The following is an 11,995-nucleotide window of genomic DNA, read 5'->3' as shown; positions in this document are numbered from 1 at the left end:
CATAGGCCAGGGTGCCACTCGAGGCCCAAACCAATTCTGGTTATCGCTTCTCGGCCTTTTGGCTAAGATCAAGTGTAGTATCTGTTCTTATCAGTTTAATATCTGATACGTCCCCTATCTGGGGACCATATATTAAATGGATTTTTAGAACAGGGAGATGGAAAAAGAGCTTGCTCTGTCCACTCCACGCATTGACCTGGTATTGCAGTACCTCCAGGAACGGTGCACCCCTTCTTAACCCAGTTTCCAAAAGCAGAACTCGATTCACCTGATTCATATTAGCCCGATTAGCGAATTGAAATGAATTTTTATCTAACACACTTTTACTTGCTTTATTCATCCAAATAGCAAACTCATCACCACTCAACTTCACCAACTCTGCTATGTCCCGTGCAGTATCTTGTTGTCAGTCTAATCTAGATCATGTGTAATTGAATGGAATAGATCCCTTTTGGACAAAGTGGAGTCAGATGCTGCAGTGACCACAGGTGTGAGAGGATCTACAATTGGCATCTGGTGTTATCTCTCTGCTTCCACTCCAAATAAAGTTACCTGTTGTTACCTGAACGTCAAATACTAAGAATGGGCGGCCTATGAAAGAATTAGTACTTTCATTAAGTATACTAAACCGGCTAATTGGGAATAGACAAACTGTAAAAAGCCCTCTGAGAAAGCCCCTCTCTAACCTTTGTTAGTAAGCTTTTCTGTAGCCTGCCTGTTGATGTATTTTCGGTTTGAACAGTGCACAACATGAAGAGACGGAACACTGGCGGCTTGTCACAATGCCCCCCGATGACATCACAATAGCGCTGCTGCCTAGAAAACAAGCTGCGCAGAAGAAGTTGTTCTTTGGGTGGGAGGGTGGGCTAGTGGAAGGAGGGGGCAATCTCTTTTTTTCCCGGGTGGTAGGGGGATGACAGGAGAAGGGAAGCGGGTGGTGAGAAAGGTACAGAGGGCAGGGTTTGGGGGCTGGGAAGGAAAGGGAAAAGATTAGGGTTTGGGGATGATGAAAGGCTTTCTACGGGTAAGGATGGCAAAGGGTGGCAGTGACGGAAAGTCAGGCAACCTGTCCTGTCCGTCTTTTTGTATCGTGAATTGGAAAGACTGCAAGGGGGAGGGGAGTTGCTTGCGCCCTAAAGGAGGAGTTATTCAGATTCATTGCAGTGGGCGGCGGCTGCAAAACGCACCATTCTTCTTGTTTTTGCTCTGCAAAGCAGCCTTTTCAAGGGTTGGCTTGGGTGACAAAATGTCTTGTGTAGGCGTGGGTTTGTCTCCCTCTCGCTCTCTCTCCCTAAGATGTGTCCGGCATAGGCCAGGGTGCCACTCGAGGCCCAAACCAATTCTGGTTATCGCTTCTCGGCCTTTTGGCTAAGATCAAGTGTAGTCCCTTCATTGGGTTTGCCTTGGTCTTGGCTGGGAGGGGCCCGGGCTTGCACAACCGCCGCCTCGGGGATTGTTGCGCCTTTTGGTGCTTACGTCCCCTTATGGCTGGTGGTTCCTGGGCTCGGGAGGCGATCACCTGCGGCACTGCGCTTTTGTGTGGTGGCCGATGACCGTTTTCTGAAATTTGCGGATGAAATCTCATCTGTTCTTATCAGTTTAATATCTGATACGTCCCCTATCTGGGGACCATATATTAAATGGATTTTTAGAACAGGAGATGGAAAAAGAGCTTGCTCTGTCCACTCCACGCATTGACCTGGTATTGCAGTACCTCCAGGAACGGTGCACCCCTTCTTAACCCAGTTTCCAAAAGCAGAACTCGATTCACCTGATTCATATTAGCCCGATTAGCGAATTGAAATGAATTTTTATCTAACACACTTTTTACTTGCTTTATTCATCCAAATAGCAAACTCATCACCACTCAACTTCACCAACTCTGCTATGTCCCGTGCAGTATCTTGTTGTCAGTCTAATCTAGATCATGTGTAATTGAATGGAATAGATCCCTTTTGGACAAAGTGGAGTCAGATGCTGCAGTGACCACAGGTGTGAGAGGATCTACAATTGGCATCTGGTGTTATCTCTCTGCTTCCACTCCAAATAAAGTTACCTGTTGTTACCTGAACGTCAAATACTAAGAATGGGCGGCCTATGAAAGAATTAGTACTTTCATTAAGTATACTAAACCGGCTAATTGGGAATAGACAAACTGTAAAAAGCCCTCTGAGAAAGCCCCTCTCTAACCTTTGTTAGTAAGCTTTTCTGTAGCCTGCCTGTTGATGTATTTTCGGTTTGAACAGTGCACAACATGAAGAGACGGAACACTGGCGGCTTGTCACAATGCCCCCCGATGACATCACAATAGCGCTGCTGCCTAGAAAACAAGCTGCGCAGAAGAAGTTGTTCTTTGGGTGGGAGGGTGGGCTAGTGGAAGGAGGGGGCAATCTCTTTTTTTCCCGGGTGGTAGGGGGATGACAGGAGAAGGGAAGCGGGTGGTGAGAAAGGTACAGAGGGCAGGGTTTGGGGGCTGGGAAGGAAAGGGAAAAGATTAGGGTTTGGGGATGATGAAAGGGCTTTCTACGGGTAAGGATGGCAAAGGGTGGCAGTGACGGAAAGTCAGGCAACCTGTCCTGTCCGTCTTTTTGTATCGTGAATTGGAAAGACTGCAAGGGGGAGGGGAGTTGCTTGCGCCCTAAAGGAGGATTATTCAGATTCATTGCAGTGGGCGGCGGCTGCAAAACGCACCATTCTTCTTGTTTTTGCTCTGCAAAGCAGCCTTTTCAAGGGTTGGCTTGGGTGACAAAATGTCTTGTGTAGGCGTGGGTTTGTCTCCCTCTCGCTCTCTCTCCCTAAGATGTGTCCGGCATAGGCCAGGGTGCCACTCGAGGCCCAAACCAATTCTGGTTATCGCTTCTCGGCCTTTTGGCTAAGATCAAGTGTAGTATCTGTTCTTATCAGTTTAATATCTGATACGTCCCCTATCTGGGGACCATATATTAAATGGATTTTTAGAACAGGGAGATGGAAAAAGAGCTTGCTCTGTCCACTCCACGCATTGACCTGGTATTGCAGTACCTCCAGGAACGGTGCACCCCTTCTTAACCAGTTTCCAAAAGCAGACTCGATTCACCTGATTCATATTAGCCCGATTAGCGAATTGAAATGAATTTTTATCTAACACACTTTTTACTTGCTTTATTCATCCAAATAGCAAACTCATCACCACTCAACTTCACCAACTCTGCTATGTCCCGTGCAGTATCTTGTTGTCAGTCTAATCTAGATCATGTGTAATTGAATGGAATAGATCCCTTTTGGACAAAGTGGAGTCAGATGCTGCAGTGACCACAGGTGTGAGAGGATCTACAATTGGCATCTGGTGTTATCTCTCTGCTTCCACTCCAAATAAAGTTACCTGTTGTTACCTGAACGTCAAATACTAAGAATGGGCGGCCTATGAAAGAATTAGTACTTTCATTAAGTATACTAAACCGGCTAATTGGGAATAGACAAACTGTAAAAAGCCCTCTGAGAAAGCCCCTCTCTAACCTTTGTTAGTAAGCTTTTCTGTAGCCTGCCTGTTGATGTATTTTCGGTTTGAACAGTGCACAACATGAAGAGACGGAACACTGGCGGCTTGTCACAATGCCCCCCGATGACATCACAATAGCGCTGCTGCCTAGAAAACAAGCTGCGCAGAAGAAGTTGTTCTTTGGGTGGGAGGGTGGGCTAGTGGAAGGAGGGGGCAATCTCTTTTTTTCCCGGGTGGTAGGGGGATGACAGGAGAAGGGAAGCGGGTGGTGAGAAAGGTACAGAGGGCAGGGTTTGGGGGCTGGGAAGGAAAGGGAAAAGATTAGGGTTTGGGGATGATGAAAGGGCTTTCTACGGGTAAGGATGGCAAAGGGTGGCAGTGACGGAAAGTCAGGCAACCTGTCCTGTCCGTCTTTTTGTATCGTGAATTGGAAAGACTGCAAGGGGGAGGGGAGTTGCTTGCGCCCTAAAGGAGGAGTTATTCAGATTCATTGCAGTGGGCGGCGGCTGCAAAACGCACCATTCTTCTTGTTTTTGCTCTGCAAAGCAGCCTTTTCAAGGGTTGGCTTGGGTGACAAAATGTCTTGTGTAGGCGTGGGTTTGTCTCCCTCTCGCTCTCTCTCCCTAAGATGTGTCCGGCATAGGCCAGGGTGCCACTCGAGGCCCAAACCAATTCTGGTTATCGCTTCTCGGCCTTTTGGCTAAGATCAAGTGTAGTATCTGTTCTTATCAGTTTAATATCTGATACGTCCCCTATCTGGGGACCATATATTAAATGGATTTTTAGAACAGGGAGATGGAAAAAGAGCTTGCTCTGTCCACTCCACGCATTGACCTGGTATTGCAGTACCTCCAGGAACGGTGCACCCCTTCTTAACCCAGTTTCCAAAAGCAGAACTCGATTCACCTGATTCATATTAGCCCGATTAGCGAATTGAAATGAATTTTTATCTAACACACTTTTTACTTGCTTTATTCATCCAAATAGCAAACTCATCACCACTCAACTTCACCAACTCTGCTATGTCCCGTGCAGTATCTTGTTGTCAGTCTAATCTAGATCATGTGTAATTGAATGGAATAGATCCCTTTTGGACAAAGTGGAGTCAGATGCTGCAGTGACCACAGGTGTGAGAGGATCTACAATTGGCATCTGGTGTTATCTCTCTGCTTCCACTCCAAATAAAGTTACCTGTTGTTACCTGAACGTCAAATACTAAGAATGGGCGGCCTATGAAAGAATTAGTACTTTCATTAAGTATACTAAACCGGCTAATTGGGAATAGACAAACTGTAAAAAGCCCTCTGAGAAAGCCCCTCTCTAACCTTTGTTAGTAAGCTTTTCTGTAGCCTGCCTGTTGATGTATTTTCGGTTTGAACAGTGCACAACATGAAGAGACGGAACACTGGCGGCTTGTCACAATGCCCCCCGATGACATCACAATAGCGCTGCTGCCTAGAAAACAAGCTGCGCAGAAGAAGTTGTTCTTTGGGTGGGAGGGTGGGCTAGTGGAAGGAGGGGGCAATCTCTTTTTTTCCCGGGTGGTAGGGGGATGACAGGAGAAGGGAAGCGGGTGGTGAGAAAGGTACAGAGGGCAGGGTTTGGGGGCTGGGAAGGAAAGGGAAAAGATTAGGGTTTGGGGATGATGAAAGGGCTTTCTACGGGTAAGGATGGCAAAGGGTGGCAGTGACGGAAAGTCAGGCAACCTGTCCTGTCCGTCTTTTTGTATCGTGAATTGGAAAGACTGCAAGGGGGAGGGGAGTTGCTTGCGCCCTAAAGGAGGAGTTATTCAGATTCATTGCAGTGGGCGGCGGCTGCAAAACGCACCATTCTTCTTGTTTTTGCTCTGCAAAGCAGCCTTTTCAAGGGTTGGCTTGGGTGACAAAATGTCTTGTGTAGGCGTGGGTTTGTCTCCCTCTCGCTCTCTCTCCCTAAGATGTGTCCGGCATAGGCCAGGGTGCCACTCGAGGCCCAAACCAATTCTGGTTATCGCTTCTCGGCCTTTTGGCTAAGATCAAGTGTAGTATCTGTTCTTATCAGTTTAATATCTGATACGTCCCCTATCTGGGGACCATATATTAAATGGATTTTTAGAACAGGGAGATGGAAAAAGAGCTTGCTCTGTCCACTCCACGCATTGACCTGGTATTGCAGTACCTCCAGGAACGGTGCACCCCTTCTTAACCCAGTTTCCAAAAGCAGAACTCGATTCACCTGATTCATATTAGCCCGATTAGCGAATTGAAATGAATTTTTATCTAACACACTTTTTACTTGCTTTATTCATCCAAATAGCAAACTCATCACCACTCAACTTCACCAACTCTGCTATGTCCCGTGCAGTATCTTGTTGTCAGTCTAATCTAGATCATGTGTAATTGAATGGAATAGATCCCTTTTGGACAAAGTGGAGTCAGATGCTGCAGTGACCACAGGTGTGAGAGGATCTACAATTGGCATCTGGTGTTATCTCTCTGCTTCCACTCCAAATAAAGTTACCTGTTGTTACCTGAACGTCAAATACTAAGAATGGGCGGCCTATGAAAGAATTAGTACTTTCATTAAGTATACTAAACCGGCTAATTGGGAATAGACAAACTGTAAAAAGCCCTCTGAGAAAGCCCCTCTCTAACCTTTGTTAGTAAGCTTTTCTGTAGCCTGCCTGTTGATGTATTTTCGGTTTGAACAGTGCACAACATGAAGAGACGGAACACTGGCGGCTTGTCACAATGCCCCCCGATGACATCACAATAGCGCTGCTGCCTAGAAAACAAGCTGCGCAGAAGAAGTTGTTCTTTGGGTGGGAGGGTGGGCTAGTGGAAGGAGGGGGCAATCTCTTTTTTTCCCGGGTGGTAGGGGGATGACAGGAGAAGGGAAGCGGGTGGTGAGAAAGGTACAGAGGGCAGGGTTTGGGGGCTGGGAAGGAAAGGGAAAAGATTAGGGTTTGGGGATGATGAAAGGGCTTTCTACGGGTAAGGATGGCAAAGGGTGGCAGTGACGGAAAGTCAGGCAACCTGTCCTGTCCGTCTTTTTGTATCGTGAATTGGAAAGACTGCAAGGGGGAGGGGAGTTGCTTGCGCCCTAAAGGAGGAGTTATTCAGATTCATTGCAGTGGGCGGCGGCTGCAAAACGCACCATTCTTCTTGTTTTTGCTCTGCAAAGCAGCCTTTTCAAGGGTTGGCTTGGGTGACAAAATGTCTTGTGTAGGCGTGGGTTTGTCTCCCTCTCGCTCTCTCTCCCTAAGATGTGTCCGGCATAGGCCAGGGTGCCACTCGAGGCCCAAACCAATTCTGGTTATCGCTTCTCGGCCTTTTGGCTAAGATCAAGTGTAGTATCTGTTCTTATCAGTTTAATATCTGATACGTCCCCTATCTGGGGACCATATATTAAATGGATTTTTAGAACAGGGAGATGGAAAAAGAGCTTGCTCTGTCCACTCCACGCATTGACCTGGTATTGCAGTACCTCCAGGAACGGTGCACCCCTTCTTAACCCAGTTTCCAAAAGCAGAACTCGATTCACCTGATTCATATTAGCCCGATTAGCGAATTGAAATGAATTTTTATCTAACACACTTTTTACTTGCTTTATTCATCCAAATAGCAAACTCATCACCACTCAACTTCACCAACTCTGCTATGTCCCGTGCAGTATCTTGTTGTCAGTCTAATCTAGATCATGTGTAATTGAATGGAATAGATCCCTTTTGGACAAAGTGGAGTCAGATGCTGCAGTGACCACAGGTGTGAGAGGATCTACAATTGGCATCTGGTGTTATCTCTCTGCTTCCACTCCAAATAAAGTTACCTGTTGTTACCTGAACGTCAAATACTAAGAATGGGCGGCCTATGAAAGAATTAGTACTTTCATTAAGTATACTAAACCGGCTAATTGGGAATAGACAAACTGTAAAAAGCCCTCTGAGAAAGCCCCTCTCTAACCTTTGTTAGTAAGCTTTTCTGTAGCCTGCCTGTTGATGTATTTTCGGTTTGAACAGTGCACAACATGAAGAGACGGAACACTGGCGGCTTGTCACAATGCCCCCCGATGACATCACAATAGCGCTGCTGCCTAGAAAACAAGCTGCGCAGAAGAAGTTGTTCTTTGGGTGGGAGGGTGGGCTAGTGGAAGGAGGGGGCAATCTCTTTTTTTCCCGGGTGGTAGGGGGATGACAGGAGAAGGGAAGCGGGTGGTGAGAAAGGTACAGAGGGCAGGGTTTGGGGGCTGGGAAGGAAAGGGAAAAGATTAGGGTTTGGGGATGATGAAAGGGCTTTCTACGGGTAAGGATGGCAAAGGGTGGCAGTGACGGAAAGTCAGGCAACCTGTCCTGTCCGTCTTTTTGTATCGTGAATTGGAAAGACTGCAAGGGGGAGGGGAGTTGCTTGCGCCCTAAAGGAGGAGTTATTCAGATTCATTGCAGTGGGCGGCGGCTGCAAAACGCACCATTCTTCTTGTTTTTGCTCTGCAAAGCAGCCTTTTCAAGGGTTGGCTTGGGTGACAAAATGTCTTGTGTAGGCGTGGGTTTGTCTCCCTCTCGCTCTCTCTCCCTAAGATGTGTCCGGCATAGGCCAGGGTGCCACTCGAGGCCCAAACCAATTCTGGTTATCGCTTCTCGGCCTTTTGGCTAAGATCAAGTGTAGTATCTGTTCTTATCAGTTTAATATCTGATACGTCCCCTATCTGGGGACCATATATTAAATGGATTTTTAGAACAGGGAGATGGAAAAAGAGCTTGCTCTGTCCACTCCACGCATTGACCTGGTATTGCAGTACCTCCAGGAACGGTGCACCCCTTCTTAACCCAGTTTCCAAAAGCAGAACTCGATTCACCTGATTCATATTAGCCCGATTAGCGAATTGAAATGAATTTTTATCTAACACACTTTTTACTTGCTTTATTCATCCAAATAGCAAACTCATCACCACTCAACTTCACCAACTCTGCTATGTCCCGTGCAGTATCTTGTTGTCAGTCTAATCTAGATCATGTGTAATTGAATGGAATAGATCCCTTTTGGACAAAGTGGAGTCAGATGCTGCAGTGACCACAGGTGTGAGAGGATCTACAATTGGCATCTGGTGTTATCTCTCTGCTTCCACTCCAAATAAAGTTACCTGTTGTTACCTGAACGTCAAATACTAAGAATGGGCGGCCTATGAAAGAATTAGTACTTTCATTAAGTATACTAAACCGGCTAATTGGGAATAGACAAACTGTAAAAAGCCCTCTGAGAAAGCCCCTCTCTAACCTTTGTTAGTAAGCTTTTCTGTAGCCTGCCTGTTGATGTATTTTCGGTTTGAACAGTGCACAACATGAAGAGACGGAACACTGGCGGCTTGTCACAATGCCCCCCGATGACATCACAATAGCGCTGCTGCCTAGAAAACAAGCTGCGCAGAAGAAGTTGTTCTTTGGGTGGGAGGGTGGGCTAGTGGAAGGAGGGGGCAATCTCTTTTTTTCCCGGGTGGTAGGGGGATGACAGGAGAAGGGAAGCGGGTGGTGAGAAAGGTACAGAGGGCAGGGTTTGGGGGCTGGGAAGGAAAGGGAAAAGATTAGGGTTTGGGGATGATGAAAGGGCTTTCTACGGGTAAGGATGGCAAAGGGTGGCAGTGACGGAAAGTCAGGCAACCTGTCCTGTCCGTCTTTTTGTATCGTGAATTGGAAAGACTGCAAGGGGGAGGGGAGTTGCTTGCGCCCTAAAGGAGGAGTTATTCAGATTCATTGCAGTGGGCGGCGGCTGCAAAACGCACCATTCTTCTTGTTTTTGCTCTGCAAAGCAGCCTTTTCAAGGGTTGGCTTGGGTGACAAAATGTCTTGTGTAGGCGTGGGTTTGTCTCCCTCTCGCTCTCTCTCCCTAAGATGTGTCCGGCATAGGCCAGGGTGCCACTCGAGGCCCAAACCAATTCTGGTTATCGCTTCTCGGCCTTTTGGCTAAGATCAAGTGTAGTATCTGTTCTTATCAGTTTAATATCTGATACGTCCCCTATCTGGGGACCATATATTAAATGGATTTTTAGAACAGGGAGATGGAAAAAGAGCTTGCTCTGTCCACTCCACGCATTGACCTGGTATTGCAGTACCTCCAGGAACGGTGCACCCCTTCTTAACCCAGTTTCCAAAAGCAGAACTCGATTCACCTGATTCATATTAGCCCGATTAGCGAATTGAAATGAATTTTTATCTAACACACTTTTTACTTGCTTTATTCATCCAAATAGCAAACTCATCACCACTCAACTTCACCAACTCTGCTATGTCCCGTGCAGTATCTTGTTGTCAGTCTAATCTAGATCATGTGTAATTGAATGGAATAGATCCCTTTTGGACAAAGTGGAGTCAGATGCTGCAGTGACCACAGGTGTGAGAGGATCTACAATTGGCATCTGGTGTTATCTCTCTGCTTCCACTCCAAATAAAGTTACCTGTTGTTACCTGAACGTCAAATACTAAGAATGGGCGGCCTATGAAAGAATTAGTACTTTCATTAAGTATACTAAACCGGCTAATTGGGAATAGACAAACTGTAAAAAGCCCTCTGAGAAAGCCCCTCTCTAACCTTTGTTAGTAAGCTTTTCTGTAGCCTGCCTGTTGATGTATTTTCGGTTTGAACAGTGCACAACATGAAGAGACGGAACACTGGCGGCTTGTCACAATGCCCCCCGATGACATCACAATAGCGCTGCTGCCTAGAAAACAAGCTGCGCAGAAGAAGTTGTTCTTTGGGTGGGAGGGTGGGCTAGTGGAAGGAGGGGGCAATCTCTTTTTTTCCCGGGTGGTAGGGGGATGACAGGAGAAGGGAAGCGGGTGGTGAGAAAGGTACAGAGGGCAGGGTTTGGGGGCTGGGAAGGAAAGGGAAAAGATTAGGGTTTGGGGATGATGAAAGGGCTTTCTACGGGTAAGGATGGCAAAGGGTGGCAGTGACGGAAAGTCAGGCAACCTGTCCTGTCCGTCTTTTTGTATCGTGAATTGGAAAGACTGCAAGGGGGAGGGGAGTTGCTTGCGCCCTAAAGGAGGAGTTATTCAGATTCATTGCAGTGGGCGGCGGCTGCAAAACGCACCATTCTTCTTGTTTTTGCTCTGCAAAGCAGCCTTTTCAAGGGTTGGCTTGGGTGACAAAATGTCTTGTGTAGGCGTGGGTTTGTCTCCCTCTCGCTCTCTCTCCCTAAGATGTGTCCGGCATAGGCCAGGGTGCCACTCGAGGCCCAAACCAATTCTGGTTATCGCTTCTCGGCCTTTTGGCTAAGACCAAGTGTAGTATCTGTTCTTATCAGTTTAATATCTGATACGTCCCCTATCTGGGGACCATATATTAAATGGATTTTTAGAACAGGGAGATGGAAAAAGAGCTTGCTCTGTCCACTCCACGCATTGACCTGGTATTGCAGTACCTCCAGGAACGGTGCACCCCTTCTTAACCCAGTTTCCAAAAGCAGAACTCGATTCACCTGATTCATATTAGCCCGATTAGCGAATTGAAATGAATTTTTATCTAACACACTTTTTACTTGCTTTATTCATCCAAATAGCAAACTCATCACCACTCAACTTCACCAACTCTGCTATGTCCCGTGCAGTATCTTGTTGTCAGTCTAATCTAGATCATGTGTAATTGAATGGAATAGATCCCTTTTGGACAAAGTGGAGTCAGATGCTGCAGTGACCACAGGTGTGAGAGGATCTACAATTGGCATCTGGTGTTATCTCTCTGCTTCCACTCCAAATAAAGTTACCTGTTGTTACCTGAACGTCAAATACTAAGAATGGGCGGCCTATGAAAGAATTAGTACTTTCATTAAGTATACTAAACCGGCTAATTGGGAATAGACAAACTGTAAAAAGCCCTCTGAGAAAGCCCCTCTCTAACCTTTGTTAGTAAGCTTTTCTGTAGCCTGCCTGTTGATGTATTTTCGGTTTGAACAGTGCACAACATGAAGAGACGGAACACTGGCGGCTTGTCACAATGCCCCCCGATGACATCACAATAGCGCTGCTGCCTAGAAAACAAGCTGCGCAGAAGAAGTTGTTCTTTGGGTGGGAGGGTGGGCTAGTGGAAGGAGGGGGCAATCTCTTTTTTTCCCGGGTGGTAGGGGGATGACAGGAGAAGGGAAGCGGGTGGTGAGAAAGGTACAGAGGGCAGGGTTTGGGGGCTGGGAAGGAAAGGGAAAAGATTAGGGTTTGGGGATGATGAAAGGGCTTTCTACGGGTAAGGATGGCAAAGGGTGGCAGTGACGGAAAGTCAGGCAACCTGTCCTGTCCGTCTTTTTGTATCGTGAATTGGAAAGACTGCAAGGGGGAGGGGAGTTGCTTGCGCCCTAAAGGAGGAGTTATTCAGATTCATTGCAGTGGGCGGCGGCTGCAAAACGCACCATTCTTCTTGTTTTTGCTCTGCAAAGCAGCCTTTTCAAGGGTTGGCTTGGGTGACAAAATGTCTTGTGTAGGCGTGGGTTTGTCTCCCTCTCGCTCTCTCTCCCTAAGATGTGTCCGGCATAGGCCAGGGTGCCACTCGAGGCCCAAAC

At 47.0% G+C, this 11,995-nt stretch overlaps 9 non-coding genes across 9 annotated transcripts; all 9 read left to right on the top strand.

The window, feature by feature from the left end:
• The first annotated feature begins 42 nt into the window (after positions 1-42).
• On the top strand, positions 43-233 carry LOC142285459 (U2 spliceosomal RNA). Its single transcript, XR_012746851.1, has one exon. It is a non-coding gene; the product is annotated as a U2 spliceosomal RNA (small nuclear RNA).
• A 1,319-nt stretch (positions 234-1,552) lies between these two features.
• On the top strand, positions 1,553-1,736 carry LOC142285487 (U2 spliceosomal RNA). Its single transcript, XR_012746874.1, has one exon. It is a non-coding gene; the product is annotated as a U2 spliceosomal RNA (small nuclear RNA).
• A 1,116-nt stretch (positions 1,737-2,852) lies between these two features.
• LOC142285458 (U2 spliceosomal RNA) lies at positions 2,853-3,043 on the top strand. The gene has a single exon (XR_012746850.1). It is a non-coding gene; the product is annotated as a U2 spliceosomal RNA (small nuclear RNA).
• A 1,115-nt stretch (positions 3,044-4,158) lies between these two features.
• Positions 4,159-4,349, top strand: LOC142285457 (U2 spliceosomal RNA). Its single transcript, XR_012746849.1, has one exon. It is a non-coding gene; the product is annotated as a U2 spliceosomal RNA (small nuclear RNA).
• A 1,117-nt stretch (positions 4,350-5,466) lies between these two features.
• LOC142285456 (U2 spliceosomal RNA) lies at positions 5,467-5,657 on the top strand. The gene has a single exon (XR_012746848.1). It is a non-coding gene; the product is annotated as a U2 spliceosomal RNA (small nuclear RNA).
• Positions 5,658-6,774: 1,117 nt separating this feature from the next.
• Positions 6,775-6,965, top strand: LOC142285455 (U2 spliceosomal RNA). Its single transcript, XR_012746847.1, has one exon. It is a non-coding gene; the product is annotated as a U2 spliceosomal RNA (small nuclear RNA).
• Positions 6,966-8,082: 1,117 nt separating this feature from the next.
• LOC142285453 (U2 spliceosomal RNA) lies at positions 8,083-8,273 on the top strand. The gene has a single exon (XR_012746845.1). It is a non-coding gene; the product is annotated as a U2 spliceosomal RNA (small nuclear RNA).
• A 1,117-nt stretch (positions 8,274-9,390) lies between these two features.
• On the top strand, positions 9,391-9,581 carry LOC142285452 (U2 spliceosomal RNA). The gene has a single exon (XR_012746844.1). It is a non-coding gene; the product is annotated as a U2 spliceosomal RNA (small nuclear RNA).
• A 1,117-nt stretch (positions 9,582-10,698) lies between these two features.
• On the top strand, positions 10,699-10,889 carry LOC142285467 (U2 spliceosomal RNA). The gene has a single exon (XR_012746858.1). It is a non-coding gene; the product is annotated as a U2 spliceosomal RNA (small nuclear RNA).
• The last annotated feature ends 1,106 nt before the right edge of the window (positions 10,890-11,995 follow it).

This window comes from Anomaloglossus baeobatrachus, unplaced genomic scaffold, assembly GCF_048569485.1.
Source record: "Anomaloglossus baeobatrachus isolate aAnoBae1 unplaced genomic scaffold, aAnoBae1.hap1 Scaffold_600, whole genome shotgun sequence".
Lineage (NCBI taxonomy): Eukaryota > Metazoa > Chordata > Amphibia > Anura > Aromobatidae > Anomaloglossus > Anomaloglossus baeobatrachus.
The sequence above is the reverse complement of the archived record's forward strand: the minus strand, read 5'-3'. Positions and strand labels throughout refer to the sequence as shown.